The sequence below is a fragment of the Sinohyriopsis cumingii genome, chromosome 1 (assembly GCF_028554795.1).
Source record: "Sinohyriopsis cumingii isolate HCF-2022 chromosome 1, ASM2855479v2, whole genome shotgun sequence".
Taxonomy (NCBI): domain Eukaryota; kingdom Metazoa; phylum Mollusca; class Bivalvia; order Unionida; family Unionidae; genus Sinohyriopsis; species Sinohyriopsis cumingii.
Window position 1 is genome coordinate 166,169,972 of NC_142961.1, and position 22,626 is coordinate 166,192,597.

A 22,626-nucleotide genomic window follows, 5' to 3' on the forward strand; every position below is an offset into this window, starting at 1 on the left:
AATAACGATTTTATTGTTTCAATTTTGTATTTTGTACATCCTTTAACTTGAATGCACACTCAAATATAAATTTCTGTAAATATTACTAAATAAACCTATTTACATGTGTCATTTTTTAGAATTTAAAATTTATCTCGATTGAAAAAATATAGTAACGTATCTTCTTGTAGGAGACTGTTTACAAATATGATATATGTTATAAAGGAGTGATATTTAAAAATTAGTGCAAATTTAGATAGTGAAGTTTCGTGAATACGGAACCGAATTATCTTTTGGTGGACATTTGCTTCTGTCGAGGATACTGAGCGAAGCGATCAGAGGAGGAGGACGTAGCTCCGGAGGAGATGAAATAAAGGAAGAAATAACAAGAAGAAGGGGACGAGCATAGAGGATCAGGGTAAGTGCTTTGAGTGTTCGTTTGCAATGAAAATTTGAAATCTTAATTTAATTTAAATTAATTTAAAAATAATATCAGTATACAACAATCTAAGTTCCCAAAACTCAAAGTAGACAATTATCGTAAGCTCCATGAAATAAAAACGAAACATAATTGAAAGCTAGCACTGAAACACCACGCAGCAGCAGAAAAAATCGGCAAACGTCCGCTCACATGGACCAAACGATAGAAACATACACAGAAGCAGAACGCTCGCCTCTAAAGAAATGTCCAGGCTCTCCAAAACCAATTGATAGAGAATAGCCACCTCAGGTCAGCGGCGTCGCTAGGGTTGGTGTCACCCAGTGCGGTAAACTCATGGTGTCACCCCTCCAGACTTCCACCATGGGTTTCTTCTTCTTAAAATAACTCCAAATTTTGCTCCGACCAGCTCTGAATCTCATTCAAATAAGCACCAGACGCTCTGCAGACTGCATGGTGGCACCCTGTGCCTGCTAGTCATGTATTTAACTATGATCGGTTGTCCGCTTATGAAATCCGACTAGACCGAGCAGTGTGTGCTCTGTAAAATGTGCAATTTTTCATTTTGGTGTCACCCTTCTGAGATGGTGTCACCCGGTGTGGTCCGCACACCCGCACCCCCCTAGCGACGCCACTGCCTCAGGTGCCCCCTAAAATGGCCAGAATAATAAGGACCTAAACGGATATCCATTACCCAGAAAAGGTCTCCAAAGGGACAAAGAGGTAAAAAATGGAAAACAAAAAGCAGACAAAGGATGACCCACACATCAGACCAACCACAGACCAGAAAAAGATCAACATTAAACAGGAAAAAGAAAGAGCCCCAGAAGAGCATAAATATAAACCAGCTAACCACAAAGAACCCCCTCCAAAACCCAAGCAGCCTCAGCAGCAGAGAGACTGAGCCCACCAACTATTCGTTCCAACAGAATCCTCTATCGAGAACACTCTTGATAGTGGGTCTTATTTCACAAAATAAACCCTCTATTCAGAAAACTATGATAAATAAGCCTTCTCTGCTGACTAGAAGAGTTATTTCATGAAAAATAACTAACTATAAAAATACTTCTTGACGATAGGGGTCTACTAGACGAAACACTTGGTGGCTCAGTCTCTCTGCTGCTCAAAATGTAAACATTTTTAATATAAAGTATTCTAAAACTTCTAGGATTTCTGCTGTGAATTAAAAATTTAAGTTAGCAATAATGGCCAACATTGGAGAAGCACATTCTGCAAGACTGTCTCGAGAGCGACTAGAAGCAATAAAAAAATTTCTTCCTGTGAGAGATTCTGTAAGACAAAAATTGCAAGCGCGGCAGCAAGCACAAGTTGAATTTGCAACAGGTGCAGAAGAATTATTTAAGCCCGTTACAACAGCTACTGAAAAAGCTGCGGCGGTCACCAAAGAAGCTTTACTGGGGGATCCAGATGATATAACAAAACCGGGTATTCTTCCAGTGCTGATATAGCTGCGGCAATACCGCCCAAAGAAGAAGAAGAAGCTGCTTCAGAAGTAGTACCAGAAACAGCTTCAGCTAAGGCTAAGGCTAAGGTTGATTTGGTTGATAAATTTATAACGGGTGCTGTTGATGGTTTAAAAAAAATGACAGAAAATCAGTTAGGTCCAATGGCTTATGTGCTTTTTACTAAGCGAGATAAATTTTTAAAACCCGAGCACGTGAAGAAAATGGGTCGTGAAGAATGGTATAAGGGTATATTTCGTGGGTATTATGATATTCCTCAGGTTAGACAAGACAATCCTAAATGGGCTGATTTTATTGGCGGTATTAACAATTATCTTGCGAGAACTGTTCAACAACAAGAAAAACAAGAGCAAGATATTCTCGTGGATCTTGGACTTATTGATCCTCCTAAAAGTTTAACATCATTAAAAACACAACCAACTAAAAAAACATCCGGCAAAGGTTTGGGGGGTGATTTTATTCCCTGTCCTGATAATATCATCAATGATGTATCACGGCTAGAAGTTCTCTTAGGAGGAAGGCGTGCCGGAAATAACTCACCAGAAATAATTAATGAAGCAGCTGATATCTGTCAGCGACTATTTCGCGGCGGCATCATGGATGCTCACATCTATCGGGAACTTATTGATGAACTCGTCGACAGCGATTAGAGAAATAACAATTAAATAAAATGATTGTACACAATTCTCATCGTAGACCAGTCATGGTCAGGGTGGTAAATTCACGAGTCCCTGTATACAGGATGACTTATGGAAACGGATTATGTGATGTTGTCAAGGGTTTATTTGCGAGGATGGCACCTAAAGCAATACCGATCGCAAAACAATTATCGATGAAAGCCATTGATGTTATTAAAGATAAAGCTATTGGCGCTGTTGGTAACGCTGCCGGTAAAGCATTTCAATCAGTCAAGGATAGACTAGCACGACTGATACGTAGAAAACCTTCGCCGGTAAAATTATCAGCCACCGCAGACATGCCAGCAAATGTTAGTAAAGTAATAAATGAAGCCGCAAATCAAAAACTAGCGGCGCTGATAAATCCTGAACAAATGAATACAAGTTTGATTGCGGGAAGTGGTCTTCGTTTTAGACGATAACTTCTATAATAAAATGTTTAAACGGGAATCCGACCCAGCATTCGACATAGACGAACCGGTTCTTAAAAATGAATCAGTGCGTGATTATCAGTATTACTCTTATGACGCACGAGAACCAAATAAACGAGGACGAATTGAACTTCAGGTTCAGTATACAAGTAGATATTTCCTGCCCGCTGAAGCATTCATTGAAATAGAAGGTGAAATTAAAAACACAGATAACACAGACTACGGGGGTGCATTTAAAATCGGTTTTGTTAATAACGGAATTAGGGCCTTGTTTAGTAGCGCCACATATATGATTGATGGAAAAAATATCGAATCGATTCAGAATTATGTTGATGTTGCTACAACAATAATTGGTCTAGCGAGATATTCTGATGATTATACAAGATCAGCTGGTCCATCAATGATGTTTGCCAAGGACACTTCTAATCATCCTAACGATGATCAGTACAATATTAGACGACCAAGAAATAATGCCAATAACGCTGACGCTGATGTGTGGCCGGTGGTTCATGGTGCTAACGCAAATTTTAATTTGGGTTTCGCCGCGCGTAAATTAATGTTGAGCGGGGATAGTAGAAAATTTTCTTGTGCGATTCCGCTGTCTCATATCTTTGGATTTTGCAGAGATGTCAGAAAGGTAATTTTCGGAGCAAAACATACCGTCGTGCTTATTAGAAAAATGACGATAATGATGCGCTATGGCGAGAAGCTGGTGGTGGTGCTGGTGATGCTGGTAAAGTATTAATAACAAAACTATCACTGTGGATGCCGGTAATGACTCCTGCAATTGCCGAAGAACAGCGACTGCTTTCTTTTATGGATCAAGGTGGTAAATCGTTGTTATCGTGGCTTACAACAACCACAGATAGTATTCAAAGTGCCATCAATGGTTTATTTACATGGCATATAGCATCACAGCAGGGGGTTTCCGCGCCGCGACATATCTTCATTGCTCTTCAAAATATTGCACGAGTAAACTCACAAACACATTCGCATATGATATTTGATCAACTTGGTATCACTGACGTTTCTCTGAGAATAAACGGACATCAGGAACCATCCGAGAACATAATGCTAAATTTTGCTAACAACCATGTTGCACGTGCATATCAACGATTGACAAAGTATCTAGCGCGTGATCTAAATATTGACACTGGTTTGCAAATATCACAATTGGATTTTATATCTCTTTATCCAATCTATTACTTCTCGCTGGAGCATCTTGATTTAACCAGACAGTCTGTCGTTGATATTCACTTTCGGGCTACCGTGAATAGAGACGTAGGAACTATAGCTAATTACAGAGCAATCGCGCTCATACTTTCCGATAAATCAATGTTGCTTGAAGGTGCTGGCGGCCGAATGATACTCGTTGATGCCCCAGTGGAAAATATGTAATGTTTTCCGAAGATACGTAAAAATTAGATCAATCTCGTATTAAATAAAATGTCATACAGTCATGTTAATGTCACTCTGACTCCTGGTCAGGTGAAGAAATTACAATCGAAGAACGCGAGCACATGTGGGACAGCGATAACACTAAAATACGATCAGCTAATGGGCGGTCCAAACAAACTGTCTTTAACTAAAACCCAACTAAAACATTTCAATAAAGCAAAGCAAGCAACGACTGGAACTCAACTTGATTTCTCTCCAGCCGCGGTCAAAGATATGGTTAAAACCGGTGATATATTTCCTCTTATCGCCGCGATACCAGCACTGATAGCTGCTGATGCTGCTCCCGCAGTCGCAAAAGCAGCCGCGTTAGGGGCTGTTGGAACCGCTGCTGGAATGGCACTAAAGAAAGCCACAGGGCGAGGACACAAAAAAAGGGGACTCGCGGATCAGGGCTAAGACTCCCAGGAACTCCGCCATCATGGTACCCAAAAAGGTTTTAAAAACACAAAGTGTTTTTACACCGATGTCAAATTTTGATTTGCTTGATGCTGTTGCACAATTGCGTATAAAGAACTTCAGAGGCGTCTTTATGCGAGATCAATTACCAGCACGACCGAATAATCCAGAAACCGGAATTATTAATCTTGATAACAGCAACGGTCCAGGAACTCACTGGGTTGCTTACGCGATCGATCCACGTGGAATTATCTATTTTGATTCGTACCGGCTAGCACCGCCAGTTGAATTCCTCCGATATGTATCCCCGTTAACAACGTCAGCAGCGGTTTGGTATTCAACGTTACCAACACAAACATTAACCGATCCTCCGATATGTGGTCGTGAAGTATTAAATGTTCTTGATGCGATCTCGAAATCAGCGAATTCTCCTCACAAAGTCGTGCATGAATACACGTTGAAATCACTGATGTGATTTCCAAATTTAAACAACCCCATAACTAATAATGGTTGATATTTACGGAAGATCAAGCAGAAGAAAGGAAGAAAAAAAAGATATCGATTTATCAAAGTATGTGACCAAAGATGAAATTGATGATCTTTAAAATCTGACCGGGATAGACCCAGATGAGGTTGTAATTTTTCAAGATCGACATGGCAAGCTAAAAACCAGTAACATTAAGTGGAATGACATAATTCGCAGGGTCCTTGGAGCTGCCGCGGATAACATCGTTTTATTCACTGACAGCGGCAGAATCAGAGATTCGTCGATATCAATTGCAGCTCTTCGAGATGATATGCAAAAACTTGCACTAGCCCGTGTAGTGAAGACCGGTGATACAATGACAGGTGAACTCAGCATGAACGGTAACAAAATAACCGTTTTAAGAGATCCAACATCCCCGGAAGATGCCGCAAACAAACAATATGTAGACACCGTTGACGGTAAACTAGCCACGTTGCGGACATAGTATGATGTTCACGTGGGCGCGTTTACAAGACTTCGAAGAAACTTCGCAAAAGCTGATGAGTCCATTGATAAGTTCTTTGGGGTTCCTCCAGTCATCGACATGAAACTTTCTGAAATCATACCAAATCTTACTAATAACGCCAACGATATCAATAAGATTAATACCCGGTTAGGTGTTTTCAGAACAGAAAAAAGTTTTTCAGATCAAATCCAGATAATAGAAAATAACATTAACACGATCAAACAAACACAGCAAAACATCGTAGCGGGAATTCCTGAGATCGTTACCAAAACCAGTTTGATTAAAGTCCCCAATGGAGTTACCGCGGGGCATATCACCAACATCGTATACACGGTATCATCGGGATTCGCAACATGGTCCCGACAAAATAATACTATCAAATATACAGCAACAGCCACTGGCGTGTATAGACTGTCTGTATTCAGTGCCGCTAAGTTTGAAATCTTCACAACATATCCCTGGAGACATTCCACTGACAAATATTCCGGGGTTGTGACTATCATACTAAACAAGGAAACTGAAGAAACATTTATACTGGAAGCCGCAGACAGGAAATTAACCGCAACATCTTACTGGTGGTGTTTGGAATTTGTAGCTGAAACGCCTCAATTGGTCAACGCGTAAACAAATAATGGACTCAAACGAGTACAGATACAATCAAGTACGTGAATGGCAATCCGAGTTGAAAACCGTCATCGACGAGTATACGTCGAAAGTAAAAAAATACCGTAGACGTGTTACCGTGTTAGACATCATGGTTTATTCGGTATCTGCGGTAGTTGCATCCACCGGAGTAATATTATCAGCGATAACCCCAGTGTCTGCAGTAATCGCTGCAACGATATGTGTTTCCGCGGCTACAACTACCGCGGGTGTCTTTGGTATCATCGCGAAAAAGATATCATCATGCGCGAACACAAAATTACACGACTACACGGTAAAATTAAATACAGCCACGGCCGCATATCAGAAATTGTCATCGCTGATATCATCAAGTCTTGACGCACGAAGTAGCTCCGGTGGGGCAATATCAGATTCTGAATTCAAGTTAATGGCGGACACATACAGTGACTTCTCCAAAGTAAATTCGAAGAATTTCAATTCCGATTTGAAAATGCAACAAATAAATAATCATGTCAACGCCAAACGAATTACTTCAACAAATAGTCGCGAATACAAACCCGGTGAAAACCACAATGATAACAGTGTCCTCGACGAGACCCGAATTCGGTATTAATTTTTCAACTCCGATTCCAGTCACCGAGATCGCGTTGGCACAACTGCGAGTATACCATAGCTGGCCCAATATCAGATCGGCACCGTTCGGCGGACTGCAGCCAAATAATTCGTTTGTGTTTTCGCACCGGGATAATCCCGATGGGGTTCCCGACTGGAATGTTATTGTGTTACCCACTGGGAGTTATCAGATCGAAGAAATCAACGCTGAGATACAACGTCAAATAAAACGAATCACCACTAATGAATCAAAGATATCAATAAAAGCTCATGAACCAACGCTGTCCGCGGCCTTCGAGATTGCTACACCCGGTTACACCGTAGATATCTATAACAGTTCAATCCGAACAGTGTTAGGATGGCCAGAAACGAAACCACCGACGATACCACGACCACCAGAACCTAAAAAATCCGACTACGTAACAGAAGATCTTTCTGATGATTGGAAAACTAAATTCTTAGAAGAAAACGGCACTAATCCAAAATTTAAAATCCCCTTTATTTGGGAATTAGGATTCGTGAAGATAGATCCCCATTTTGAAAAGACTGCATGGCTTTATCCTATCGAAGGTTATTATGATATACATTTCACGATAGAAGATCTCATCGATGTATTTAATTATTATAACGAGCTTTATCGACAACAATTATCTAGTCTGCGTGGGGTTTTTCAATCACAGATCGGAAATTTTGAACATCGTGATGAACTCATCAAGAAAATTAAAGAACTAAATCATCTTTCGGTTACCATTGAAAACATACACGATCATTTTGTTCGAACATTTATTGGGTATTCAGGTGGCGTAGAAAAAGAATTTAAAGAAGCTGAAGAGGATTTAGATAAATACCTTAGTGTTTATGTTGGTGCCCCCGCGAGAGTAAAACCCCTCCCCGGAGGAGAAGACATGACTGTGTTAGGTAAGCAAGCAAGATTAAATAAAGCTGAAGGCAACTATAAAGCATTTCAAAAATTTTTAACCGATAAGAAAATCATAAAGGCTGAATTACAAGCGTGGAAAGTCCCCGGATATGTGTCTGTGGCTGATCGTAAAAAACTTCGTGATGATGTCATCGATGAATCCTCCGAGGATATCCTTGCCGTGTACAAGCAAACACTACCAGAACCCGTTATCCTCAGACACGACAACAGCACAGAATCAACTGGTAGGCATATCTCTCCGGGGATCGTAAATATCACAGATGTGGTTGCGGTCAATCTTGTATGTGATGTCATCGACGGTAGCTACAGCGCATCAGATACAACCACAACAGCACAGCAGGGGTTCATCCTGTATTCATTTACACCTAAAGACCCGCCTGGATTTCTGATTGTGCAAGAGCCGATCAATCCGGTCTATCTGCGGTGTTATAACACGTGGCTGTCAAGAATAAAGTTTAAACTCACTGACCAGTCAGGAAATTTGTTGGACATACGTGGTGAGACGGTTAGTATAAACTTGCTGGTGAAATCGTAGACTTTCAATTAATAATATCATATCATAATAATGATGATGATGATGATGAAGATGTCTCTGACAGTGATTTTATTGTTAGTGACAGTGAAACACAAAGTGTTTCCACTGACAGTGATTTTATTGTTAGTGATGAAGATGAAAATGTCTCTGACAGCGATTTTATTGTTAGTGACAGTGACGACGATGATGGCACTGTTGGTAACATCACCATCAATGACAGCACTGTCACAATAAATTATATTAAATGATCAAATAAAATATAGCATGTATCAGCACGTGAAATGTTTCATATACGACAAACAAACACTTGAAGAATATATCAAAAAATTATTCAGCGGAGCGTCGTCGATTTCATCAATGATGAAATTAGGTGAAGTTAAAATAGTTATTGATAAATACGCAATGATAATTTTTTACTGACAGAATCGCAGTTGAAACAACTACAAGAAAATCATATCATAGCGATCACATGTTTTCCAGACCAAATCATGAATTATGCTCACTCGTGTATTTCGCGGGATCATCTTGATAAGATATTGCAGTGAAAGTCAACGGGGAAAAAATCACAGAAATCGGACGATAATTTTATTTTTTTGTGCAGTAAAAATATTTGAAAATTCTAAAGAATTTTTACTTTGTATATATATTTTTTACAACACTGACAATTTTACTGATTTTGATAGGGTATTTGCTAGTAAAAACCAGAGAAATTGTCCAAGTTGCTGATTTTGATAGGGTATTTGCTAGTAAAAACCAACGAAATTGTCCATTTCACTGATTTTGATAGGGTATTTGCTAGTAAAAACCAACGAAATTGTCCACGTTGCTAATCCTGATAGGGCATTTTGCTATGAAAACCAATGAAATCATGCAGTTTGTATAAATTTCATATAATAATTATTTCACTGCGGGATTTTATTTTTTCTTATAGTATTTTTCTGCAACAGTCCAAAGTCACGGATTTGATAGGGTATCAGGTAGTGAAAATGATAAAAACAGTCCAAAGTCACAGATTTGATAGGGTATCAGCTAGTGAAAATCAACAAAACAGTCCAAAGTCGCAGATTTGATAGGGTATTTGCTAGTAAAAATGATAAAAACAGTCCAAAGTCGCAGATTTGATAGGGTATTTGCTAGTAAAAATCAACAAAACAGTCCAAAGTCGCAGATTTGATAGGGCAATTGCTAGTAAAAACCAATGAAATTGTCCAAGTTGCTGATTTCATAGGGGTATTTTGCTATGAAAATCAATGAAATCGTGCAGTTTGTATAAATTTCATATAATAATTATTTCACTGCGGGATTTTATTTTTTATTATAGTATTTTTCTGCAACAGTCCAAAGTACTCAACGTAATAGGGTAATTGCTAGTAAAAATCAACAAAACAGTCCGAAGTCACGGATTTGATAGGGTAATTGCTAGTCAAAATTAACAAAACAGTCCAAAGTGCTCATTTTCATAGGGTAATTGCTAGTAAAAACCAACGAAATTGTCCACGTTGCTAATCCTGATAGGGTATCAGCTAGTAAAAACCAACGAAATCGGACAATTGCATAATTTACGCAGTAAAAAAAAGTAATATTTTTTTTTACTTTCGATTTCACTTCCTTGATTTTATCAAGGTATTTGACGAAATCAAGGTGAGGTATTTACTTCCTCGTCAGTGACAAAGTCAGCGATGACTTCGTCAGCGGACATACAATGTTTCAATTTTCGGACTCGATTATTTATTATCTTTTTAGTTTCATACTCGGCTGCCAGTGCCAGCCTGATCTTTTCGATTGCACGAGACAGTGGAACAAATTCATTTATTTGTGCCTCCGCTACGCTGGCCAGTGATTTATACAAATTATTTTGGATCATCTTTATGAATCGATATTGAGCAGGAAGAATATAACGCCCTGCACATTTAGCTTCATATAATGATTCAAAATCAGACAGCATTGTTTCAGGATTTAGTAATATATTAAATCCTTGTTTTTCTAATTTTTTAATAGCATCAATCACATTATTGATATTTTCTCGATTCATATTTATATATATTTTTATATATTTAAAATAAAAAAACATGACATCTCCTTTGAGCTTCTAGCTTATCATATGATAGGCTACCAAACTCAGGAGCGGAAACACTACCTCCAATGAGCTCCTAAACTATCAAATAATAGTCTAGAAAGCCCAGAGGGTGTGTTTGCGAACGACGAGACATTCCCCATTTGTGAACCTCCTAGCTTACCATTTGATATCCTAGCAAGGTTCATATAGGGACAACACATAACATTAACTTAATTCTAACTTATCCTAGGGACGGTACAAACATGCAACTTAATTCTAACTTATCTTAAGACGGCACAAACACATAGTATTTACAATATTTACAGTAGAAGCATATTTACAGTAGTAGAAGCATATTTACAGCAGTTGTATTTACAATTGCATATATAACTTATCCTAGGACGGTACAAACATATAACTTAATTCTAACTTATCCTAGGACGGTACAAACATATAGATGCTGGGTTGTATTCAACATCCAACGAAGTTGCACCCCCACCCCGAAATCAATCCCGTTGAGTGGTAAAAGACAACCCCTGAACGGGGCGATACGGAGAAAGTTGTGCAACTTCGTTGGGTTTCGAAACCCCGTATAGTATTAGGACGATATTGTATATAAACCGACTGATACCCAGAAGTTCAGAAATAGCTCAGCGTGATTTGTTTAAAAAGTATTTTCTTAAATATGATCGTGTGAAAAATACAGATGTACCATAAACCCGAACAAGTGTAATAAAATAAAAATATTATCTGTGAAAAAAAAGATAAATACGCGTTTATTCCTGACAGCGTCAAAGATAAAACCATTCTTGCGCTGTCACCTTGATAAAATAAAGGGAAGTTATTTACTTCCTTATGCAGAAAATCGTCTGCTGTTACCTGTCAAGGTGACAACGGGGAAATAATTGTATCATTGACTTCAAAAATCCTTCGGATTTTCACACAGTCACTGCAGAGTTATCTCCGTTTGGAAAATTCTCGGATTACAGTAAATTACCTAACAATAACGAAATATAATTTTCTGATTATTATACTTTTTTGCCAGAGCTGATTTGGTAATATTTTCTGCAACTTTTTGTACTGAGGGTGCACAAATACCAAAATACTTGCCAGCTGAGGTCATTGAGCGAAATATTATTTCTTCTTTTGTATTTAAATTTATAGATACAACTGCCCTAGACTCTCTCTTTCCCCCAGTATTACCAGCCCTACAATTTTCGCTCTGCGTCACAGCTCTCAGATTGGATAAATTATTATTAAGTTTCTGTCCATCAATGTGATCAATTACAAGACTTTTTTTGATCTCTCCTAGGAAACACTCGAACACAATCCTGTGATTAGGATAACTTTTTTTTCCAACACTAAACACCAGATAACCAGCATTATTAACGACACCAACTGGCTTTTTCACTCTGCAATGTCTCACTATTCCCTCGCGAGATGCTTCATAATTCTTAATGGTTGGATGCCGAACAAATTCTTGGCTCATTTATATAATAATGTATTTCTCTAATTTATAATTTGTCTGAAAACTTAGTTATATAATCACTCTCGGATTTTAGCGCGTCTCCGTTATTTTTTTTATTGTAATATCGCTTGAGTTCCCGGTATCGTTTCCCCCCGCATCCCGCACATAATTGTGTTTTACCCCTGACACCAATGCCACATCGCAGGCAGGGAATAGGTCCTGTGCTTCCTCGTTTGATGCTTTGTATGTGTTCACCGCAGAATTCCTTCCTGCAGGGCTTACCACAGACTGTTACAGATCCAACTTTTAATCACTTGGAGTTATTCATTGTATATATAATATTTCTTATTTAAATATTTGTCTTAAATATAATATGAAGGGTTTATTTGGCACTGGGAGATTCGATCTTGACAGGCTAAACAGAGATCCACGACGACGGAATCTAACTGATCTGTTTAATATTATCAACGAGGGCAAAAAAGAATTCCGCGACGACGGCGCTTCTCGTGTATGGTCGTCATTTAAAATTATCCGCGACACTGACGAAGTCATCGATGCTACAATGACTGATGCCCGAGCAAAAACAATTATTGATTACCTCGCTGATGGACATCAAAGTGATGAACACAACAAGAAATATTTTTTCAGAATAAAATTTATTGTGCAAACAGATTCCGATGAATGGATTATCCGTGACAAACTCGACCCTGTTCTTGCTAACGGAAAGACCATTCTGTTAAGTAAAGATTCCAAACCAGGAATGCTGACCGGGATTGATAAACCATATTACGCTCGAGCGTGTCCTGTAACCGCAGTCATTTATGGAATATATCCGGTAAAAAAACCAAAAATTGATAAACTCACTCCGATGCGGACGTCATCAATGACTACGCTGAATTGTGTAGCCGAGCGAGTAATGGAACATTTTAAAAACGCAAAACGAGGAAACGGTTTAACCGATCTGCGACGTGAAAAAATAACAGCATGGGCTGAATCGGTTAAGGATAATGGGGCAACAATAAATGATGTTGCTGTGCTATCAAGTAAATTAAAATGTTCAATAACAGTAAAAAACACTAACCGGGGAAATATTATATAATTCGAAGCATTATAAAAAGTCAGGATCACCGATTGAAATTATTGATCATAACTTTCATGCCTGGACTGATGCGGTTACAATATTTCCACGAGATCGTGTTGTCAAACTTTATTCCGGAAACATATTTGATGCTATTTACACGCTGAGTAAAACCGACCCTGTGTCAGTGTGGTTATTTAAGAGTTCCGAAGATTCCGAGTATGATCAATTTGTAAAACCCAACGGGGAATTATACCGGACGGAGTCGTTGCAACAACAAATGAAAAAACTCGCAGAGAAATATGTGAGAAACGCAAGTGTTTTCGAAGACATTGAGCAGTTATTGGTTAATTGTTTTACAGTTCCAAGTGTTTCCGCTCACGCCGCCAGAGAAAGAAATTCGTGGAGACCAACCCGAAGTCAGTTTATTTCGGATATACAGTTAAGTTGTGTCGAGTATGGTCATGGCGGGCTGTGGAATACCCGGTATGACTACCGGGATATGATTTCCGTGGATATGATTGCTTGCTACCCAGGAAGCTTTCTCGGGAACGGCGAGTGCAGCGAATACTTTAAGCGATTTGGACATCCCACGAACTCGATGACACGAGTTGCTATAAACGGCGCTGACCTGACAGGATTTGCTCGTGTGACTTCGTTTGAATTTGCTAAAGGGCTTCATCCGTGCTGTTATGTTTGGTTTGGCAGACACTTCTCAGAGAAGCGCTGGGTACCAATAGTGTTATTGCGATATATGCTTGACAGCCGAATACTGGTTTCGTTGACTGTCAGTGAAGCAATCATATCATATCAACCGCAGTCCTCAGTTTGGTTGCCAACACCGGAGCGTGTCAGTGTAGATGAAGTTATCAGCGAGTATGCACGAGAGAGTCCAAATACCCCGATGAATGTCATTGTCAGTGAGGCTCCTAAAGTTCTCAAGATCAAACATAGCAATAGTGAAAAAGCAGCAAAAGATCTTGGACGAAGAATAATCGGTAAATTTACTCAGGGTGCAGCATTTGATCATAAAATGCATCACTCGCGGCTGATTATCGATGATGCTGAATTGGATTTTATAATTGCTGACGCTGTTTGCGAGAAATATATTTTGTAATCGGGAGGATGTGTTCTTGTCCGACGAGAAAAAGTTGGGCACAATTGTAAGTTATATCGACGGAGAATCGCCTCAATACACACATCTAAGATCTTCAATGCTGGCTTATGTTTCTATAAATTTACTATCAATGATAAATCGATTTCCTGACACCGCAGTTAGAGTTGCAACGGATTCATTTTATATCGATAAAAATATTCAGAATTACTGGCTCGTTTTACAAAGAGCGTCAAAGACTTTTACGATGAATCATGGAGTTCGTGGAGAATAAAAGCGGAGATGTTACACGAATATTGTTAATCCGCCGCTGTTGCAATTAAGGATGATTATTGTAAATCAGAAATGTCAGAAATGTCGAACGCACCATCTGTGTATGATCCAATCACTAGACACAAAACCGTTTATTTGAACGGGCCGGGCGGGTCTGGTAAAACAACTCGAGCGATTGAATTATTTGGAAAATCAGATATGATTGTGCTAACACCTACACACAGGCTTGCCAGGGAGATGAAACAACGAGGAGTCAATTCTTGTACTTATCACAGCTTTTTCAAATACAGCGGCGGTGTGTGGACGTCAGATCGAATGGGAACAAAATATATTCCCGAGAAAATAATTTGGGATGAGATATGTACGGCGCCCTTGGAAACATTAAAAACATTTCTTGATTGGCTGCTAACGAAAAATACTGCAGTCGTTATGTGCGGCGATCACGGTCAACCACCTCCGTTTGTCGGCACATCTCCGCATGATTGGCTGAGGGATTTTGTTGATTATTACGAGGAAGTGTCTGATGATCATAGAGCACTTAATGCAACGTTGAAAGAATTTAAAACATTAATCAGATTACAACCGAATAAAATTCAATGTGAAATTATGCGCGAGATGATTCCTGAAACTTCGATGAGCGACTTTTTACGCGTATGGAAACCAGACGATTTGATAGTAGCAAGTAGAAAGATAGTCAGAGACACACTTCAACAGCAGCTATTTCAATTACAACAAGAAAAGTTTCGAATGCTGCCAGTGCCGTTATGTTATAGACCAGCTGATACGCGGTTACAAAATATAGATGTTGATATACCAGGGCGCCTGACTGCGTCAGGGACAGAGAAACAGAATTTAGTACTGAATGATATTGTGTTAGTTGATATTAATGCTGTCAAAGATGCACTAAAAATGAATAAATCCCCGTGGACGCTAGGATACGCAATGACCATTCATTCATCTCAAGGACTGACTATTTCAGATACAACTGTCTGGTTTGTTGATGATCGAATCGAATGGTCAAACTTAGTTTGCCTAGCGGTGTCCAGAGTCAGAAGAATATCTCAACTGCGAAGAATTGTCTTGGATGAATCAAACGCTGATAAAATTAATAATGAAAACAACAGCATCACTGATGGTGATGTAATAAGAAAAAAACTCTCTGGTTACAAACAGAGTGACAAAAAAAAATAATCGCGATTTTGATCTTGATGTTGAATTTATCAATGCGCTGAAACAACAGCAGAATAATCACTGCGCGAGCTGTAATTGTATAATGCTATGGCAGTATTCGAATAAAAATTCAAGACAATTTACCGTAGACAGAAAAGATAACAATCGCGGTCATACACGTGATAATATCATGTTGACCTGTCTTGAGTGCAATCGATGTAGAGGCGCCAGCGCTAGTTAAGTCATTGAAATCACTGAAGTGATTTTGGCGGTAATTGTGTGTTCTCAGGAATCACCTGTAATTGCTTACGTGTGAATCCACGTTGAGGAGCAGTTGAATCCAACCTGTAGATTGCTGGTCTACCAGTGGATCTTGTCACGGTGGATATCTTGTATGTGGTAACGCTCCAAATAGGATCAGTTGCTCTTCGTTTACCACCTTCAAGTTCACCCGGTTCATATAAAGATCTTACAGTGACATTACCCAGTATTGGCTGTGCTGAAGAATCACGTCGTACGGGTATATGATTTTTTGTGATCGCGATGGCAGGTTTCATGTTGGTTGTTCGTGTGATCTCGTTATTTAGCGCAGCTATCACGCTTGGTAATCTTGCAACCCATTCGCGCGATCTCGTATCCTGAATGAGTTCCTTCGCGTATTGATATCCAAATAACCGCTCAGCAAGTGTTCGATTGAATCGCTCAACAATTGCCTGATCACGGTGAATTTCAGTATGTCCTCGTCTGATGGTGACGTTATGTTGTTTCATCAACGATGATACTGCACCTTGAAATTCTTTGCCAGGATCAACTTGTAATAGATTTGGCCAACGTAGACCACGTTGATAAATTCGTTTAAACGCAGAAGCAACCTCAGATGCTGTTTTAGTCGTTAACGTCAACTACAGTTAACGCGTACTTGTATGTGCGTCTTCGGATAGTATCATGTGGCAGAAATAATATATCAGCCTGATGAACCTCATTTGGCACACTAACATCAGAATGTGCAAAGTGAATTTGTTTAGGACGCGGTAGATAAATTTGCCATATTGCCTGTCGGGATAACCAATTTTTAGCAGTAACTTTTGTAACTTTTGCTGCACTGGCAAGTTTACTAATTGCTGCCTTACCTCTCCAGTATCCTCTTGGGGAATAATAAATCGACTCAATTATATACCAGTACCTAACGCTAATTTACCTTTCATTGCGGATTTTATTAACCAGGATGCTAACTTTTCTTTGAAAGATTTATCAGGGATGGCATTTAACGCGTGAATTAATTTCACGTCCGCGAGATGGCGCTGTTGCAAATCCTTGCTTCGGTAAGCTACATCATGCGCATGACACGCCTTATCAATAGCATTTATCGGATACTCACCTGGATTGGGCTGATCCTGAGCATAAAGTCTGATATCAAGTCGGGTTCCAGGACCGCAATAATTATATCCTGGAAGATGTTTTTCTCCTGGGTATTTAGCCCACCGTGTTCCTGGTAACTTGGCTAACTTGGCTGCGATATCACCGCCTCGCTTTTTTTAAAAATAAATCTAAACTTTTTTATACCGCATCGTTCACACTTGCCTGTAAGCGCTTGTCGATTATTTTTTGTTGTAATTGTTGTCATATCCGCAGTTGGGGTATGTGCTCGGCATTTCACACAATATAAATTCATATTTATTTTATGATATATCTAATGGAGATCACTGACTTTTCTGCGTCAAAGCGACGAGAGCCAATCAAACATAACTCAGTGCTACCAAATTCAATTCGAATGATTATTATAGGCCCATCTGGGTCGGGTAAGACGCAGTTGTTACTTAATTTAATAATGAAGTGGATGAAGTGGGATAAATTATATTTGATAGCCCCATCAGTGGACGATCAGCGATGTTATCAGGTATTAAAAGATTTTAACGAAAGTGCAAAATCGATAAGTGAAGAAGATGTTATTGATTTTATAACTGATATCAATGAAGCACCGAGTATCGATGATATTGATGGGAGTATTAATAATTTAGTCGTGTACGATGATATCATGTTGGACAAACAATCAAACCCTGCCAGGATATTCTCACGCGGTAGGCACAAAAACGTTGATGTGATTTATGTAACTCAACGGTATACACAAATACCAAAAGTGATCAGAGATAACTGTAACGTTCTCGCGGTATTTAACGGCGTTGACGCACACACGTTACAAAATATTCATCGAACTTGGTGCAGCGGTGACATGGACATAAATAAATTCAGAAATTTCTTTAGTCGTGCTCAGGCAAAACCACACGGATTTGTAACGATAAATTTACATGATCCTCGGACACGGTATCGAGTTGGGTTAGATACAATTTTTAGTTAGAAATCCTGAAGGATTAAAAATATTTACATTTTTAGCAGCAGAGAGACTGAGCCACCAAGTGTTTCGTCTAGTAGACCCCTATCGTCAAGAAGTATTTTTATAGTTAGTTATTTTTCATGAAATAACTCTTCTAGTCAGCAGAGAAGGCTTATTTATCATAGTTTTCTGAATAGAGGGTTTATTTTGTGAAATAAGACCCACTATCAAGAGTGTTCTCGATAGAGGATTCTGTTGGAACGAATAGTTGATGGGCTCAGTCTCTCTGCTGCTGCCTCACTAACTGGACAACTCACCATCAAACCAATCTTAGTACAGACAATCACCCTAATTAAACGATTCGATGTGAAAATGACGACGGTAGAAAAGACGGGGTAAAAATGACAAAGTAAAAATTACAACCAAAAAAAAAAAATAAGCAAGAAAAGAGAGAAAATAACAAAAAGACAAAATCAAAACCCATTTAACACTTTTGTCCTAGATATATAAAGGTAAAAAAAGACGGGCGGTGCATGGAGTAGATCAAAATCTGAGCAGACCGACAAAAGCTGACTAAATTGTTTGAACTCTGACAATGTGCATGGACCAACGTCCACTTTCAGGACATTGGTCAATGCGTCCGAATGGCCATCTATGAATGAACCAGTTTAATGAAGTTGTTTATGTAAAATTCAACAATCGTATTTGTGAAGATGTGTCATCTTTGTAGTTTCCTGTAACATGCTTCATAAATGTGTTACTTTCTACGATCAAATGTGAACAAAGTATTATTTAAAACATAAATTTGTATCATAAAAACATAACAAATAATAAAATATTGATTATTTTCTGTTGTTATCTTTCTTCCTTTTTTTTGTCTGTCTTTTTGAACATCACATATCTGAGACAAAAGGGTTAAAGCAAATATATTTCTATTTTGTCTTTTTACCTACTTTTATAATTTTCTCCGTCTTTTTTTTATTATCTTTTATCTTTTATTTTTATCTTTATGGTATGTTGCCTAAATACACCCTCCCCCCCCCCCCCCCAAACCAACCCAAACTCAAGTAAAGGAAAGGAAGCCCGAAATACAAAAGATATGAAATATAACCCACCATCCGCAAGGACTCCCCCTCCACATGCTAAAAGCACCCAACCAACCTCACTCTTTTAATGAAAGGAGTCGATAACAACATAGCCGAAATTTCAGAGTAAATGGTGACGGTAAAGCTGCTGAAGAGAAACAGCTTAACATTCGCCATAACGTACACGAGAAAACTACGTGATAATCAAATGTAAAACAGAGCGACAAGTCGAGCAATTTCTAGAAAGAAAAACAGTATAAGAAATTGAAAGGTTAACATCATCATAGTTAACAAAAAAAGGAGAGCGACAGCCTATGAGTCAACGGAGACTTTATTACCCACAATGAACTATGGGGAAGCAAATAAAATGATGATAAAGGCAAGATTATAAAGAAAATGAGCCACAAAATAAAACCTAATAATCATAAATAACAGCTCACTGGTTGTCACAACAGAACTAACATCGGGTCTCGACCTGTCAATAAGCATACCCAAAAATGGCAGAAATACCTGAATGGCAAGTGAATGCTATGGATACTATGGAGTTACCACTTTCCCATAACCACAGAAGCTTGAAGCCCCCACCCCCATCGCTAATCGACACGTCACTCCCGCCAAGGAGGAAGTACGAGCAAGCAAACTGGAAAAAGTTGCAACAGCGATAGAAAAGAATCGACGTTAAAGGTATATACAGTCAGAACATCGGCACCTTTATTGACAACATAATTTAAACTTAGGTACACTAGCACAAACCGCAATACATAAAACAAAACGGTCAATATATAAACCCACCGTACCGTGGTGGAATAAAGAATTCAAAGCAGCCATTAGAGTGAAAAATGCGTACAGATTTAAAAGAACCGAAAACGCCATAGACTTCACACATTACAAAGAAAAATAAAAGGCAGAAAAATATAATTCAAGTCGTAAAATAAACATCCTGGAGAGAATGCTACTCAAAATGAGATCTCAAGTCTAAATCAAGGGAGGCATGGCCAAGAATAAAAAAAAACTGACAGACAAAGGCAAGATGACAACCCCCAATACACACGAAAAGGACAACAAAGCAAACGCGGAGATCTTTGTCAACGAAATTTCCAGTACGAAAAGCGACGATAACTTTAATGACAACTTTTTTTTTATATAAAAAAAAAACAAACAGAAAAAGAGAATTTAAAGAAGGCGACTGCAATTACATCAACGAGTCTGAGAACAACAGCGGCTCCTTGAACCTACCATTGTGAAACCTGCGTGGACCAGTACCCTAAACAGCAAACAAAGAAAAAACAACATCCTCCGAAGAAGATACAATAGGATACGAGATACACAAAAGTCTATCCAACAACATCGAAACAATAATAACTGACCTTCTAACAAAATCTGGACGCAGTAAAAATACCAAAAAGATGGAAACAAAGCAGTAGTCATCCCAATTCATGACTCGGGAAAACCAACAAATGACGTAAAATCATACAGACCTATATCACTAACTGTTCATATAAGTAAAATCATGGAAACCGTGATACATAATCGACTCAAATAGTATCTAGAAAGCCAGGGTCTAATAGCTAACAAGTAGAGCGGGTTCCGAAGCACCATCGATTAACTAATTAAATTGGAATCCGCCATCAAACTAGCATTTTGGTCAAAGAAATAAACAATCAAGGTATGTTACAGCTATCGTACTAGACCTTGAGAAGGCATGTGACGTGACGTGGACAAAAGAGCTTATATATAGACTCAGAAACTACGGAATAACTGGGAATATTCATATATGGATAGCCAACTTATTAACTGATAGGAAGACTCAAGTCCGAATTGATAAAGAATACCCCGACTAAAAATCACCTGATAATGGCACACCACAGGGAAGTGTCATCAGCCCCACACTATTTAACAACATGATCATTGATCTAGGGAAAAAAAACTGCTGACCACAAGGACCTCGATCTATCGCAATTCGCCGATGATAGCGGCGTATGGAAAGCTGTGAACCATATAAGCAAAGCAGTAATCAGACAAATACACAAAGCGATAAATGAGGAAGGGAAAGGGGCAGATAAATGACAATTAGCACCACTAGCTCCACAACAAAACGACAGAAGCATTGTTCCGAACAGTAGACCAAGACCATCCACCCTCACCAGAACTATTTCTTAATGGAGTAACCATTAAGTTTGAAAAACAGACAACTTTCTTAGGTATATTACTGAATGAAACGCTAACGTGGGTGACCCACATTAAAGAGCTCGTAAAACGATGCAGTCGAGATATCAGCTTGATCAGCAACTTCAGGGGCGGAAACTGGGGGATCGATCAGGGAAAGTTCTTAACCCTCTACAAGCTCTAATACGGGCTAAATCTGACCAGGGCTGTGTATCAGCGAGCGCCGAAGCACTAATTCGCACAGCGTCCTATAATCCTTGCATCCGACTATTCAATAAGTAGACACAATATGACAAGTCACGCCTTATATCTACTTAAATAAATAAGACACACCAATGAAAGAAAGTAGAATCCGGTAAAGGAAAGAGCGTACACAGAGGTGAAAAGCAATCTCAATTGATACATGGTCAAATACATCGCATACAGAGTCACAGAATAAATAGCATCATCAGGAAAAAAATTAATGCAAATTGGCAAGAATTGTCGGTCACGTTGACCACAGGTATACAACCATACTTAAGAGAAAACAAAACAGCTAGGAAAATAAAATACTCGACTTTCAAAACTGTATTCGACACGACTCTAATAAATAGAAGGGAAAAAAAACAACAAGTAGAATCCTATTGGCAAGATGTGTAATCAAATACGTTAAGGGGCTAACAAGTACAAATTGTCCACAATGCCCAACTCCGGAAACACTCCCCCACGTGCTAAACATTATCCTAACACTGCCAGGAAAGGGCAGAATTTCATACAGAACAAAAACGCATATGAGAACAAAGCACACATCATTGGTTACTAAAGGCCAAAAATTAAAAACCGGGGCTGAACATATCATAACATGGAATTTATAGCTAAAACAGGAACAAGAGGACAAATTTAAAAATTAAAACGCCAACTCCGAGGGGGATGAGACTAGTAATATTAGGCTCGCCATGGCGAGAACTAGTTATTAAACAAGATACCATTTCGCCCACCCCCCGCCAAAGCCTCGCTATGTTGAAGAGATAGGTCGAAGGTCAAGCGAGTAATGAGGTATTATATATATAATAAAAAAAGATAAAATAATGACATCAACTTAAACATCCCAACTGTAGTTAAATGAATGATCCTAAGATTAGCTTTTTCGAAGAGATATACCGAGATTATAAAACAATAACATCAACTTAAACGTAATGACCCCAATCATATAATTCGCTTTGGCGAAGAGACAGACCAAATGTACTGCAAACAAAGAGAAATTTAGCAGGACACCCAGATAGAACCGTCACAATAAAACATTATCGCCATTATACAATCAATGCAAACCCGAGAGGA